We start from the raw sequence: 16,850 nt of genomic DNA, 5'->3' as shown, positions 1-16,850 counted from the left end.
TTTATTAGTGCGTGTGTTTGTGTGAGTAAGATCATGCCAAGGAGTGCCTGTCAAGGTCGGAGGATGATTAGTGGGATCCAGTTCTTTCTTTCTACCACATAGGTCCTGGGAATCAAACTTAGGTCATAAGTCTTGGCATCAGCCATACTTTCCCTTGAGCCATTTCGCTGGGCCTTAAGTTTTATCTTTTGTATCATAGTGGGAGCTATCTGTAGTCCGAGGGCATCTCTGGGGGTATTTCTTATAAAGATCTTTTTTACTTTCCTTACATTTTATCTTTGTTTGCATTTGTGTCTGTTCACTCATGCATGCCACAGACCATGTGTGATGTCAGAGGACAGTGCAGGAGCTGGCTTTCTTCCTCTATATGGGTTACAGGGTTCAAACTCAGGCTGTCAGGTTTAGCAGCAGGCACCCCTGCCTGCTGAGGCAACCCACCAGCACCTTCTCAATTTCCTTTTAAAGGAAACCTATTAGAAATAGTGGGAATTATATCTACCAGGCCAATCGCCTGTTTATCTCTGTGATCTCTACCCCCTAGCAACACTTCTGTCTAGCAAGAACTAAAGGCAACAGGAAAAGATCTCCAAAAGACGAAAAGGAAAGAGAGAGAGGGAAAGCATTAGAACAGGATAACCTCTAAGGAGCAGTCAGTACATCCTGTTATATAAGACTCTTACTGCATAAAACCTAAATTTGCCATAATAATTAGGATTCTTGCTTAATGTATTATAGTTCCCCAGGGAAACAAGCCCAGTAGGACACATAGAAGCAGAAAAGAAGGGTCTGGAGAGATGGCTCAGGGGTTAAGAGCACTGACTGCTCTTCCAGAGGTCCTGAGTTCAATTCCTAGCAACCACATGGTAGCTCACAACCATCTGTGCCCTCTTCTGGTGTGTCTGAAGACAGTGACGGTGTACTCAATCTACATTAAATAAATAAACAAGCAAATCCTTAAAAAGAAAGGAAAGAAGGAAGGAAAAAAAGAAAGAAAGAGAATCAGAAGAAAGTGTACTGGGAGCTGTAGAATGGCTCAGTAGCCAATGGCATACACTTTCTTGCCAATGACATGGAGTTGGTTCCTCGCACTTCCACCATGTATGTTGGGCAACTCATAACTACCTGTAAACTCCAGCTCTAAGGGGTCCGATATCGCTGGCTTTAGCATGTACCTGTACTCATGCACATACGCACACATACTTAATAAAAAAAACCTAATGATAATTTGCCATATGGATTGGGTCACACTATTATAAAGACTCAGGGAAACGTAGCATGCTGTCTTCAGTCTAGAGACTCAGGATAGCAGTGTAATCCAGTCCAGAGTTAAAGGCTAAATAGTCAATGGTGCACACTCAGTTCAAGGCGTTCAGAACACAGAGACTGCACAGGGACTCCTGTGATAAGTCCCAGAGTCTAGGAACCATAAACTATGATGTTCCAAGGTGGGTCAGCTCAAGGAAAGAACAAATTGGCCTACCCCACAGTTTTTGAAGTAGTCCCTCAATCTACAGGTTAGTACCTGCCTACATTGACAAGGGTAAGTCTTCATTTACTGACTCAGTTTCCAATCTTTTCTAGAAATACCCTCAGACATCCCCCCAAAAAAGTAAAATTAGGAAAGCGTTTCACACCCTGTCACCTGAGAATATAAAAGAGCGAAGGCTCTATACAGCCTTCCCATTATCATTTATAGGCCCAGCTATTTGTTTTTCTTGATACAGGGTCTCTACATAGCCCTGGCTGTACTGGTCTACTGTGTTTACCAGGCTAGCTTTGAATCGACAGCCTCCTGCCTCTGCCTTCTAAATGCTGAGATTAATGGCTTGTACCACCATGTTGGCCCAAGAATGAATATATATATATTTGGAAATACAACTGACCAGCATGGTTGGCTTCAAAAGGAAATTTTTATTGTTATTTCCTACTAGCATTATATGAACGGAAATGTAAAAACATTTCAGATGGCAATATCTGTCCGGCAGCTCTGTAACTGCCTCCTGGCGTATCCCACTTTGATTCACCTGGTCCAACTAGACCCTCTCCACGATGACGAGGTTTATCTTCATAAGTTTGTCTTTTCAGTCCATGATACACAGTTATCAGAGTATTGCCAGAAAATGTGCTAGAGGCTTCTGTGTGGTTCCCCACCATGATCCCCAGCCCCCAAAGAAACCCTTCCCGATGCACACACCACAGGTGTGGCTATCACAAAACAACTCCAGCACTGTTGGGTTCTCGCTGACTATTGGGTACTGTGCTAAATGCCTTAAGGTGGGAGTGTATGTTAGGACCCATCACTTACACAAATTATATAAAGGGAACCATTTATTTTCACTTTTATACAGTTTTGAGAGTTAAGTCCATGATTGGTTGGTCCATTTGCTTTTCTACCTACCTCAGGACCGTGCATCCAAACAGGACAAAACTGTTTACTTCATGGTGGCCAGCCAACAAGAAGAGAAGATGAGAGGACAGATACCAGTGTCCCCTCTGTGGACATACCCCTTAGTGACCATCGTGTGTCCCACTAGGACACCTCAGTGTTTCTGTTACTTCCTAGCTATGCCATGCTGGGCAGGCGCCAAGACTTTAATCTCATCCACCCAGGGTAAACACTCATGATCCAACATGTAACACAGAATTTTCCCAGGGAAGGTCCCCAGACCAGGTCACTGAGCATCAGTTAGGAGCCCATTGGGATCACAATGTTCTGCCCAACCTCAGACTTGCTGAATCCAAACGCTGGCAGCAACCTGCATTTCAGCACCTTTCCAGGTGAGTCAGGTACCCACTGGGATTGAGAACTAGGCTTTATATACATTCTCTCACTTAATCCTTATCAGCCAATAAATTAGACAGCACTGTGCTCTCAACCTCATATGACTAAGGTCGATGGTGAGCTGTCTGTCAGAGGTTGAATGTAGCCACTATAGTTCAGCTCCTAATAATGGTAGAGGCAGGGTTTCAACCCAGCTTCTAAGGGATGTAATCAGGATCCAGTCTCACTAAGCCACAGGCACAATGTTCTGGTATACATGACTGCTGTGTCCTGAAAACAACACTGTCAGACACAATACCACGTGGCTGGTGGGGGTGGTGACAGACAATGCAGATAGAGCACCTGCCCATGAAGGACCTGCTGGTTGGACAGTGCTGCTGTGAGACACAGAATTTTCTTGAGCTTGGAATACGTCAAGAACATGGCATGGGATTTCCTGAAGGAGTCCTCATGAAGACACTATAGTTTCTCCACATAGTTTTCCAAACACCACTTACATAATAAGTTATAATACATTATGCATTACCATACACTGTGAGTGAGTTAAGTGTATTTTGATTCAACATTGCATTTAATATTTCTATCAACCCTGTAAGATAGGAGTTCTCAATTCTAGTCTTCAAAGTGAGAAACTTTAAATAAGCAGTGTGTCCAAAGCCACGTACTTATGCTCAACTTCAGGTTTCTCCCCGTTGGGAGCCCGAGGTATGCATTGACCAGCAAGCCCCAGGCAGTGGTCAGACCCTGCTAGTCCACAATCTTCTCTTCTGTGCTCCATTAGACTCCCAATCCTTACACTCACTCTCTGCCCACTCCTGCTTCCCCTGGTCTTTCTGCTTATTCCAGTATTCCTATAGTTATTCCCTAAACCTCTGATTGTGCACACAGCACAGTCCTTAGCTTTTGTTTCCAGTCAAGTGGCCCGTGTCTGTTGTGAGTTATCGGGAAAGACTGTGCCATGTGGCAGTTTCAGTCTCTTTAACATGAGGTCTCTGTGTCCTCATTAACTATGCGTTATCCCCCTGTGATCATTCTTTTTTCATTCTGTCAACTCGGTGGCTCTTTTGAAATTTTTTTGCACGGGAAGAGTCAGTTCCTCCCTGAGATGGATCTGAAAACAGACTGCCTATCATTAGCAATTAGGATTTTCCAGCACCCGGGGCACGCACCCGGGAGGCTTCAAGGCCAATCATTTTAAGCGCTTCTATGTTAACTCTCAGCAATTCTGTCCTGTTGGCTGTGTGGAGATTGTGTCTTTCTCTAGGAAGTAGACCAGGGGTTCAGTGCATTACAAACGTACCCTCAGATATGTAGTTCAACACTGATCATGTGATGACCGGTCTACCTTGTGAGAGCAGATGCAGTACACTTATTTAGCAGAAGACATAGAGAGATGCAAGCTAGCAAGTGCTGGATAAGCTGGGTGAGCAGTTAACATGGATATTCAGGAGAAGGATACCACAGATCAGGGATAGCAGAAAGGACAGTTTAAAAAATATAGTCATTTTATTTTATGTGTGAGTGGTTTACATCCATCCACTGTATCATGCTTGACAACGACAGGGGTCAGAAGAGGGCATCAGATCCCTGGAATTGGAGTTAATAGATGGTTGTGAACCACTATATGGATGCTGAGAATCCAGCTCAGATGCTCTAAAAGAGCGAGGTCTCTCAACTGCTAAGGCAGCCTTTCAACAGTATTTCTATATTCTCAATACCTCACAACTGGGATTACAGTCCACCAGAATTTTCAGAACCAAAACATACTCAAACTGTGCAAGACGTCACACACTCGGGGGTCTTCACATAAGTGAAAACATTTAATATCTAATATAACTGTTGGCTCTGTAGAATGCACTCTTTCCTATAACCTCCCCACCCTGACCCACATATAAATCAGGTCTACACTAATCATTTTCAAAAGGTATTTCTGAATGGCAGATGATGTAATTTATGACTGTATTTTGAACTCCAATTTAACAGATTTCCCTTTTTTGAGTAATATTTAAAAATACAAGTTCTTCCTTGGAAGGAAGCCATATTCTGATTTATGTACATGGGTACCGTAATGAAGAAGTGTGGGCTAGCTCTTACTTCTCGGTCTCACCACACTAGCATGTCCCACAGGAAGGCCCTGCGTGACCATTGTCAATTCAAATAAATGGATTGTCCTGAGACTTCCTTGGATTTTCAAGAACTCCCCATAAGAGGAGGTTATGTGATAATTTTTTTAAGTTAAACTTGGTGAGTTATTTACACATGGTTGTGGGAGCTAGCCATGGGGAAAGAAGTGTTCCCATCAGACAGTCATGGGCAAGAAGTGTCCACCTCCTACCACTACTCCAGAAGAAAGTGTTTGAACTGGAAGAGGAGCTAAGAACTCATGAGCCTAGAAGACAACAGAGTTGTTTTAGGGTGGTTTCCTCTCTGACTCCTCAGAGAAAAAACATTAATAAATAATGAGTTTCTGAAAGCTGCGGGCTCTTTGGCAGATCCTTCCTTATTCGGCCTGCCATGTTTGCTTGCTGGTCTTTGTTCATCTTCAGTCCTTTTCAGCTGCAAGCTCAGTTCCCTGATAAGTGTGTCTCAACGCGTGTACAGAATGGTCACGAACATTTGCCCCTGACTTCTCTTCTCTACAGCTTTCTTTAACCTGCAAACCAAACAAATATATCCCCATGGCCAAGCAACCGGTTCTTCTGGCTGAGCACTTTATAACTCACACATTGCCACCTGTCACCAAGGGAAGTTCTTTCCTGAGATTTCCATAGGTTTTTTACCCTCTTTCATTGTCTTTCTTGATATCTGACACCACTGAAGTCAGTATGGCCTCTGTGCAGCCATGGTATATCTAAACTGTGTCCTCCCACCATTCTAGAGTAACTAACCCCATATGGCTCACCCACTCTTAGCCCTATGGTTATTTCTGTACTAGCCACTGTCGTGACTTCCATGCCATGTCTGGCATAGTCTACAATTGGATATTCATCCAACCATCTGGTGTTCCACATCCCTCTATTGAGGAAAAAACTCTCAGATTGACTGATATGTTTGACACACTGAGGGTGAACAACCTCAACGTTAAGCATGGTTCATTCCTGTCTCCTTTTTTTAAAGATTTGTTTATTTTATTTATATGAGTACACTGTAGCTGTCTCCAGACACACCAGAGGAGGGCATCAGATCCCATTACAGATGGTTGTGAGCCACCATGTGGTTGCTGGGAATTGAACTCAGGACCTCTGGAAGAGCAGTCAGAGCTCTTAATCCCTGAGCCACCATAAGCCATCTCTCCAGCCCCCTTTGTCTCCTTTTAGAAAGCAATACATATGTGTACACACACACACACACACACACACACACACACACACACACACACACACATACTACTGAATTTGCTGCTCAGGTTTTCGCTGCTTTATTTATAGATTTTGTCATAGATTTCGAATAACTTCTTTCTTCCTGATTTACTTCTCCCTCTTCCTTGTTAGCAATAGAACCATCCCTGAATTTCAGCAGAGCTCTTAGCCCCGGGTAGGCCCTACATCTTCCAACTTGCAGTAAGGTAAGTAGGTTGGCTACTCTTGGTTCTCAACTTGACTACATCTGGAATTAACTAAAACCCAAAAATGGAGGGTCACACCTGTGAGGGATTTGCACTTAATTTTAAGTGGGAAGATCTATTTCTAACCCCGATCTTTGAGGTGGGAAGACATGTCTTTAATCCAGATCCTTTGAGGTAGAAAGACCCATCTCTAATCTGGACCATGCCTTATGTTGGAAGCCTATACAAAGACGTGTAAGAAGAAAGCTTTTGCTGCTCAATGGCTTGCTCAGCCTGCTTATAGGACCCAGGACCTCCAGCCGAGGGATGGCCCCACACACAATGGGCTAGACCCTCCCCCCATCAATCACTTATGAAGAAAATACCCTGCAGGCTTGCCTACAGCCCAATCTTATAGAGGCATTAAAAAAAAATCATCTCTAGTTCAATACATCCTGACTGCAGTTTCCTCTCCCTCCACTCCTCCCACTTTCTCCCTCCTCCCCTCTCTCCCAGATCCACTCCTCCTCTGTTTTCCTTCAGAAAAGAGCAGTTCTCCCAGGGATGTCAACTGAACACAGCATAACAGATTTCAAGAAGACTAAGCAGAAATACTCATATCAGGGCTGAACAAGGTAATTCATTTGGAGGAAAAGGGTCCTAAGAGCAGGAACAAGAGTCGGAAGCCTCCCCAGCCCCTCTCTTAGGAGTCACATAAGAGTACCAAGCTACACAACTATAATGTGTGTACAGAGGACCCGGCACATACCTTTGCAGACTCTGTGATCGCTGCTTCAGGGTATCTTTAGGAATCACTTTCTTGATCATTTTTCTCTCCTAGGATTCTGGGATATCCAGGTTTTGGTTCCAGGTCATTCATCCAAGCAGTGTCAGGCTTGGGCTCCCTTTTGTGGTGTGGGCCTCACCGTAGAGCAGTCATTGGTTGGCCACTCCCACAAGTTCTGCAGGAGGTGTTTTCTTAATTGAAGTTCCCTCCTCCTCTCAAATGACTTTAGCTTGTGCCAAGGTGACATAAAGCTATCCAGCACAATGAATTTGTTCTAGCCAATAGCCAAGAGAATTAGAAGTGGTGCGCAACCTTCCAAGTCTTATCTCTTTTAAAGGAAAATGCTCTTCTTTTCCACCCTTCCTGGAGTAGCGCATCTGACTCACTCAGAAGGCGAAGATGGAAAGAGTCGACCCTGAAGCCTGGGTACCTGCTGCCTGGTTGCCTGGGTTACCCACCACACTTGACCTACTTATGATTAATAACCTTTGTTCCATTTAAGCCACTTCCTCTTGGGCTCTCTGGGCTACAGAATATTAGACACTAACCACACTAGTGTCTTGCTCAATCGCTCCTCTACAGCTTGTTTTATTTAACCTTGTGCGGGTTACACTCCGTGTGCTAAGGCAGAGGTCTAGCAACTATGAACCCTCGTCCAGATGTACTAAGGTCTCCTGGGCACTTGTTAGATACATAATCCAGTCTCTACCTCATAGCTACTGAGAACCTGGAAATGAAGCTTAGCTACGAGTTTTTCAGCTTGAGGTGAAATGGATGTATAGGCATTTAAGAGACACTGTGCTAGGAGTGAAGCCTTAAAAATTTTAATAAAAACCAGTCTCTGTCTTCAACCTGTTTACATTGGTGAGAGTTAATCAGTCATAAAAATACTTGTTATCTTGGATCTCTGTTATTTCCTGTCTTTTCCTTTTTAAATAATCAGATTTACTCAGAAAAATATATATTGAATTGTTTTTGTTTGTAGAAGTGATTACAGAAATCTTAAAACCTAGGGTCATTTGAGTGTATGCAGATCATAAAAGGGGAAATAATCAGTTACAGTTGTAGATAAGGTGAACAGACTCTCGATCCCCAATGCTGAAATTAATGAAGAGTCCCTGAAGCCAAGAGAGACAAGAAAGAATAGGGAGTTATTTACACAGTGGGTAATAAAATTACAGTACTTATTAGCCTGTAAAGGGTTATACGGTCTAGAAATAAAAACAGTTGAGCGTGGATTAAATTTATGAGTGAGAAAGTCATAAAACTGTATTAAGCACAAGTTAGGAATGCTCACATGATTTCTGAGAGTGACTGGCGTGAGCACCTCAGAGGGAAAGTTCCTGGACACTCAGTGCCCAGAACTGGCGAGCAGACTAGATGGGTGCAGGACAGGTGACGCACTGGTAAGCAGACTTGGTAAGGTAAAGACTCCTGCGCTTAGCATATTTCATCTAAAAACTCCTTCACATTTTAGATACAAAGGTGAATTTAATGGACAGTATATAGCAGATGCAATTCATAAAAGAGTTGAGTTTTTAGAATAAAGTTAACATGTCATTATTCTTATTAACAAGACATAGCTAGATAATTGAAAGCATTGTATAATTATGCTTTGGTTTGGGTATCTGTACCTCCCAAAAGCTTAGGTTGGTCCCAGCCCATGGTACTGTTGGGACAAATATATGAAAGGTAGAACTTGAATGGAGATCTTCTAGTCATTGGGAGCATATTCTTGAAGGGGACATTATAATCCCAGTTTCTTCTTCTTTCTCTGCTTTTGTGTCCCAGCCATGAGGTGAGCAGGTTTTCTCCATATTTCTACCATGATGGACTGACTGTAGATCTAACCCTGTTGGGTTCAGCTGACCATGGGCTGAAATTTGCAAAGCTGTGAGCCAAAAATCAGCCTTCTCTCTTTATTCATTGATTATATCGGATATTAATTATATTGATTACATCAATTATATTTTCTTACAGTGACAGAAAAACCAACAAACTCACAGACGATAAAATGCTGCTATTACTGTACAAAGTAAAATTACTTTCTGTGTTCAGCACAGGATCTTTACAGTGTGACTAGAGTAACATGTGGAAGAGTAGCTGGAGAGATGGCCCAGTGCAGGAGTGTTTCCTGCATCAAAAGCTAGCTAAGCATGGGATGTTCTGTGAATCCAGCTGCGATGAGGTGGCAGATAACATTGCCGGCGTCCTTCTGAACTACACATACGTTAGGTTCTACCGTCCACGATTAGCAACTCCAAACTTACTCTACATGCCTGCCATTTAGTGCTTTATGTCACTTTATCCCCTGACTTGTATGTTTTGAAAATTCTGCCATGTCATTAAATTGCTATCCATTCTGGTAAAATGGTGCTGTTTTCCCTCCTTTCTCTCCTTTCTCTTTTCAAGAACCTCCTCTAAGTTCTTCCCCAAAATATTGTTAATTACAAGAGCTATTCCAAATAATTTGGAGTCAAAAGTATTTCACAGCGTGGAGGCAAGTGAGATTTTTATTGCATTTTTATGGAGAGTGAGTTGAGCGTGGTGGGCAGACTAGAGAGGGGCTCCCCTAGAAGGCTCTAGCATGCCCTCCCGTTCCACCCCAGCAAGCACTCATGTTACAAGAAATACATCTCTGATCTGCTTCCATTTGCTGGCCAGGACCAACAGTCCCTGGGCACTACCAGGCAGATTAACTCCTTCCTGGTCCTCAAAAAGCATCCACAAGAGGCCTCGTGTGGCTTCCAGAGATCTCTGTCTTTCTTCAAATATGTTCCTGTTATTTGGTTTTCTCAATATTTGGTTGGCTTATTTGGTTTTATACAATACATTAGCATTACTATCCCTTTCTTATAGATAATAATTCCCTGATTACAATGTTGCCAACTAGCCTGTTTATTGCAGTTAAAGTTTGCACCTCACTATTCTTTGTCCCCCTTTTATATGTACTTATTTGTAAGTACATTTTGGCATAAATCATTGCAAAAATATCAGTGTCTTCTTATTGTTGTTTTTGTTTGTTAGACTATTCTAGCATGAGGAACACTAGTGCACATAGAATAGATGCAAAAGTGAGGCTAATTGATTGAAAATAACCCTGACTGGAGAGAGGTTAGATGTTGTCAACTCCAATGGTTTCCAGGGGGCAGACAAGTATGCAAATGCATTACATCATTTTACAGACGTTTATTCAGTGCCTGTTGTGTATGGTAGGCACTATTCTAGGCACTGGCTGTACAGCAATGAACAGAAGGAGAGAAATCTTACCCTTTTACTGAGACTATCTGGAGGAGAATGACTCTCTGAAGAGATAATTACATTTAAAACGAGTCTGGTGTGTTAGAGCTGGAGAGATGGGTCAGCAATTAATAGCACTGGTTGCTCTACTATGGGACCTGGATTTGATTCCCAGAGCCTACGTGGCAGCAAACAAGGGGACCAGGGCATATACCTGGTGGTGTATAGACAGACATAAATGCAAGCAAAATACTCACACACCTAATATATATATATAATATATATGTGTATATATAATATATATGTATATATATGTATAACACACACACACACACACACACACACACACACACACACAACCTAAAAGCTGAGTCTGTTAATGTGCACTGCAACAAAACCCAACTGGTGTCTTTCTTCATATGAAGAGTTTTTAAAAAGAATGCCCAAAGAGTCACCAGGAGTGTGCACATGGAAAAACGGAACATGAGAACAAAGGCAGAAGGCATCCTTAGAGAACGCCAGACCTGCCCATACCTTAACCTGCAACTTCTAGAATCCACAGTCATAAGCCAATGTCAGCCAAATCACCCAGCCTTTGTCTTGTTACAGTAGCCCTGGCAAACTAACAGAGGGTGCTTTCGAAAAATATAAAATAAAATAAAATAAAATAAAGCTGCAAATAAAGTGACTCAAACTATATTATCCTAGAGCCATCGATCGGCGTCTTGCTCGGCCATTGTCAGCTTCCTCCTGCAGGAGATGGAAACAGATACAAAGACCCATGGCTGGACAGTGTGCAGAGAGTGCGAGACCCTGGAACACTCAGTCTTAGATGGAATGTCTCCATCAAACCCTTCCCTCGGGTGTAGGGCACTCTGCAGAGGAGGAGATAGGAAAATTGTAAGAGTCAGAGGGGATGGGAGACGCCGAGCACACTAGGCCTTTTAGACACAGCATGACTGTCACACATACAACTCTCAGAGGTGATAGCAGCGTGCACAGAGCCTGCTCGGGTCTAGCAAGATGGGGTCCTAGCACTGAGAGAGGACATGAACACAAGCTCCAATCGCTAACCGAGGAGCTGTCTCCAATGGACGGACAAGCACTCACAAAAGAAAAATTAGTTTTCTCCCCCGGAGTCTCACTCGTTATAGAAATCACACCCAGCAGTAGATGGGCAACACGAAATGAACTCATGAACTCGGTAGTGCTTTTTAGGGTATTTGATCGGTTGGTTTTTGTTTTTGTTTTGTTTTGACTCGTGATGCTTTTTTCTTTTTAACCTCACAGGTCGTTGCTTATGTGTTATGGTTTGCACTTTTGCGTTTTATAGAATTTCTGTGCTGCGGGTGCAAATCTATGTTTCTTTGGCTCTTTTCTGTGTTTTCATTTTTAGATGCCTGTTTGTTTTCTGAGAAAGACAGAAGTGGTGTGGATTTGGGTAGGTGGAGAGTTGGGGCTAGGTCTGGGAGAAGTTGGAGGGAAAACCATAATCAAAATGGATTATGGGGGGGAAATCTATTTTGATTTTTAAAAAGGGAAAATGATAAAGATAGGCTTGCAAGTAATGTTTTAAAATGTATGTGGAGGACTTAATGGTTCAAAGAGAGCTCTGTGATATCTGGGAGACAACTCAGCCAGCCAGAGGAAGAACAAATGCAAAGGCCTTCAAAGAGAGAGGGTGCAGAAGAGAAGGAGTGTGAGGAGAGATGAGGTCAGAAGAGGAGTAGGGAGGCCATCGGGGGATGTGGAAGCCACCCTTGCTTCATCTTCTCTATAGTTACATAATGTGGCAAGGCGGGAGGAAGGTGTAATGGTTCTGAAGAGAATTCGGGTAGGAAAAGCTGTAATTAAATTGAGGGAATCCAACTGAAACTTCCTTAGCCCTGGGCCACTATTACCATCTTGCAGGGTAGCAGATATCCCAAGAGGATGCCTGCATGTTAAATTTCACTTACTATGCTCCCTCCTTCCCTCTACCCCTGAGACAGGGTTTCTCTGAGTAGCCCTGACTACCTGGAGCCTGCTCTGTAAACCAGCTTGGCCTTGAACTCAGAGATCTTCCTGCCTCTGCCTCCTGAGTGCTGAGATTAAAGGTGTGGACCACTACTACCCCAAAATACATCCTATTTTAAGCTGAGTCTTACCTTTATGATTTTTCCAACATGACCAATTGTCCGATAATATGAAAGATGTTGTTTATAACAAGAGTATGGCCATTGAGTCTCTGGTCTCACAAGAGACTCAAGTGGGGGAGAAAAAACATCACCTCATTAAAGGAAGTCAGTTTCCCACTTTCCAGCATACATACTCGTGCTTTGAAGAACATACTAAGCTGGACAGTGGGAGCACACGCCTTCAATCCCAGCACTAGGAAGGCAGATCCAGCCAGATCTCTTTGCGTTTGAGGTCAACCTGGTCTACAGAGCCAATTCCAGGACAGCTAGGGCTACCAAAAGAAGCCCTCTCTTGAAAAACAAATAAACAACAACAAAAATAGTCCAAGAAATGAATCAGGTGGTGGTGACAGGTCATGCCTTTAATCCCAGCACTCAGGAGACAGAGGCAGGACGATCTCTCTGAGTTCCTGGCCAGCCAGCCAAGACTACAAAGGGAAACCCTGTCGTGTGTGTGTGTGTGTGTGTGTGTGTGTGTGTGTGTGTGTGTGTTAAGGAATTTTTAAAAAACGTAATTGAATTAAATGTCCAATTCTTTGGGAGCTCCTTTGCCTTGCTCTTCCCAAAAATTCCTCAAGCAAATATTTAATGAGTGTTCCCTGTGACCAGGAGTACACTGTATCTGCCACAGGGAAACCACACAATAGATATCAAGACTAATCAGAAACGTTCACATCCCACACTCTCTCGGAATAAAAAAAAAAATTCCTCTTATGTTTCTGTGTGGAGCATCCTAAACGATAGCATTTTTAAAATTGTGAACTCCTTTTCCCTTCATGAGATGTCTTTTCGATCCTATTATCAAAGCACTGAAGGTGGTCGGGAGAGGTACAAAAGCCCTGAGCTTGTAGTTTACAGAAATGAGCGAGACCTCCACTCTCTAGCTACTCTCTTCTGCCCTGGGAGCCTGAAGACTCTTCCCAGCTCCAGGCTTCCTGTGCCTCAGAAGCCCTCAGCTGGTCTTTAGCAGACATAATGACGTAAAGGAAAATGAATCCGGTCCCTTCATCTTTCTCCTCTTTCTACAGCATGAAGCTAGGGGCCCGAGGAGGATCTAATATCAAAAGGAAGAGGGCAATGCCACTACTTGGAGAGAGAAAAAAATAATTACCAAATTTCCTGAATAGTAAACAGCTTTTTTAAAAAAGCAGAAGAAAAAGCTCGGGCCTTTGATAACTCGGCCCGGGGTCTGCTTGTGAATACCTTAAGGGTTATATCATCAGACCGACTCCAGCGGCCCGTGCTATTGTTTCGAAAAGAGGAAACTGGGAAGAAGGTGAAGGAGAGAAAGTAGATGGGCGGAGGAATGCTGCCTCTCGGGGAGGAGTTTGATGTTGAAAGTGCAGTTTAAAAGGCTAACAGTAGTAAGGCTGAAAGACAAATTGGACGAATTATCCGAGTCTTCGAACAGCGGGTTTCTTGGAGCCGTTCCTCCTTCCTTGTGGAACTAATGAAAACGTGTGGATTCAATGATTGTCCAGCTAAGAGGCGATTAGCTACAAAGACCAACCCCAAGTAGCCGGCTTTGCCATTCTGAAAACAATCACTTGGGGGCAGTCTTGTGACTGTTAAATTTCCTGGGTTGCTACCTTAGATTTTGCTACATTTCTTCTCCTAGTAATCGCTTTCATTACCTGAAAGCGATGGGGGAGGGGGAGGGCAATGTAGAAGGCAACTTAGGATAAACTTTGCACGCTACACCGTCGGCCAGGTGATGTCACGAGAATTCTCGGACCGCTGAACAGTCACTGCAGCTTTCCTTTGGGTCTTGGAAGCTGAGGAGGCCCGGGGCTGTGGGGACAACAGAGCATGAACACCGCAGTTGTACCTGCATCTCGATGCACACGTGCCAGCCCCCTACCCCCACCCCCACCCCCACCCCCATCCCCCGCGACACAGAGTCAAGTCTATGACCCTTGGGAACTAGTAGAACCTGGTGAGCGAAGAGGGGAGCAGAGTGTGGATCCTAGGGGACTGCTTACTAACTCCTCAAAATCTAGTAGCGGCCACAGAAGTGGTTTCCCAAGCATCCTGACCTCTCGGGCATTCCAGACCTGCCGCAGGCTGAACAGCATGCCCAAGGCCTGGCTCGCCTGGTTGCAGGACCTGGCGGCGAGTGGCGGTAGGAGTGCTGTGGTGAACGAAACTGAACTGATCTTAGACCACACACCTCAAAACAGTCCAAGTCACAACAGTATCCGTTCCTTTCGTCCCGATTTTGTCAAAGGGGTTAATGTCTAGGATCCTCGTGAACCAGGAGAATAAAATCCTTCGAAAAGAAGCAAGACGTGGCCTCTCCCATATCCAAGAATTGGGAGCGCTGGGCCAAGACCAGAAAGAATTTGCTTGTTTGTGGACTTGAGTGTTGGGGTGTCTCAGAATAGCAAAGTAAAAAGTTGCAAAGAATGCAAAGTAAAAGTCGAGAGCCCTAAGAGCAAACAGCTAACCTCGCTTTCCAAAACGGTGGTGGAGTCTATCGCGGCGCTGGTGTCTGAGGAAGAAACACATCCCGCGTCTTCTCCCACAGACCTACCAGGCAAAATAAAATGCACCCTCAAAAGTTCGGAAAGGTCGGGGTGAGAACTCAGCTCTGACCGCGGTCAGGTCTCAGACTTCAGCACTTCCGCGTCTCCAGCACGTCGCACAAAAGAGGTCCACGCAGCGACAAGAGAGATCACAGCTACGAAGTCCAAAGAAATGGCATGAGTTCACCTTTACTCAGACCCTTGTGCTGTAAGGGTTAGGCCCTTCTAGAAAGGAAAGGGCAATTGTCTTGCAAATTCTGAGGGGAATGTAATAAAAAAGAAATAGTTAACTTTCAAGGCGACAGTTTTCCCCTCCAGAAAACTGAGAAGCATGCTAGAGACTCATCCCCTCTTCATCTGCAAACAGCTAAACAAGACAATGGCTGGAGCTGGAGCTCAGGGAAGGTGTTCTTGGAGAAGCAGAGTACGTCCACACCGGAATGGCCTTAAGCCCCCTGCCTTCCCTGCAGCGTGAAGAATCGCCGGGTGCCTTGGACCGAAGGAGCCTGGGACCTCAGCCGCACCCAAAGCTAGATCAAGCTTCGGCAGGGCCAGACTACAAACTCGGCCCGCAACATTTTCTTTTTCTTCCCCTTCTCTCACTCCCCACTGCAGCACGGAGCAGCTGCTGCTCGCCTGGAACGAAGGCAGTTCCTTTCTGTCTGTGCCTGAATCACAATGACTCTCCAGAGCTTCGTGTTGTTCTGCTCTAGTCTTCACTGCGTGCGAACCGAATGCTATGCTCTCCTGCGAGACCAGCGGTGAAAGCAGAGCTGCCGGCTGTGCAAGGCATCCTGGGTTCTGATGCGGTGGCACCAGGGCATTCCTGATTCCTACCTCGAAGCATTAGGAGTCTAGACTCCGCTTCCTACCTAGGTCTAGCGTTCTGGAACTACCCACCTACCGTATCTTGGCCCTGCTCACGAACTCCTGCCAAGAAAGAAAACTCCCAGTTAGAGCTCCCCTTAAGTGGTAGGTGCTTGGTTGAATAACTTTAATGACCCGACACGGCAAAGGGTATGAGCCTGTCCCACCTCTGAGGGTAGAAATGGTCCTAAACTAAGTGGGAAAGTAAGAATTGGGCTTTAAAAAGTCGAAGCTGTTTGATTCACCAAAAAGGTGAAAGAGATTGCTTTCGGCTTGAGGGCGCAGAATGGTTTTCTCCAGACTATATTTTCCTAAACATACCTTGGTTGAATGAACCATGAGGGGGTTGTGTGTGATTTAGAAGGTCCGCTGAATCTGTGGCAGCAAAGTCTCCATTTAGCATGGCACAGTCCCTGCAGCTTTCGCCTTTGGAGAACTGTATCTAATACTAGACTACCACTCACCGTGTTTGAGCCAAACAGGCATCTGGGCAAAACCATCACTTTGCCCGCCCCATCCCTACCCACGTCCCACTCTTCCAGTGGCAATGTTTTCCACTGTAGTTGTGACTGGTCACCCTCTTGCTTGACCAGGATAGTAGAATTCAATGTCACAGCCTAGGAACATGCTTGAACTAGCAGATACTTACCCTAAAGCCTTTAAGGCTTTCCATGGAGCCATAAAACAAGGGGTCATTTGCTTTTCCAGGCCGGTGTCTGCTGCCCTGATTATATAGTGATATAATAGATAAATACAGAAGGCATGCAAAAGTTGGTTAGTGTTTTCCCCTCACAGACATAGTATTCCAGCATTCTGGAGGCTGAAGCAGGAGGTCGAAGAGTTCATGTAAGATCCGGTCTCAAAAATAAATAAGAAGAAAATAAAAACTTAAAAAAGCAAGAAGGAAGACCTGAAAGAATGGGAAATA

General features: G+C 44.3%; 1 protein-coding gene across 1 annotated transcript in view; it reads left to right on the top strand.

The window, feature by feature from the left end:
• The window catches only part of Ccdc175 (coiled-coil domain containing 175), a 464,210-nt gene that overhangs the window by 142,364 nt on the left and 304,996 nt on the right, over nucleotides 1–16,850 (top strand). The window lies entirely within an intron of this gene.

Source organism: Rattus rattus, chromosome 7, assembly GCF_011064425.1.
Source record: "Rattus rattus isolate New Zealand chromosome 7, Rrattus_CSIRO_v1, whole genome shotgun sequence".
In the NCBI taxonomy this organism is placed as follows: Eukaryota; Metazoa; Chordata; class Mammalia; order Rodentia; family Muridae; genus Rattus; species Rattus rattus.
Note: the sequence above shows the minus strand (reverse complement) of the source record. Positions and strands in the feature narration are given on the sequence as shown.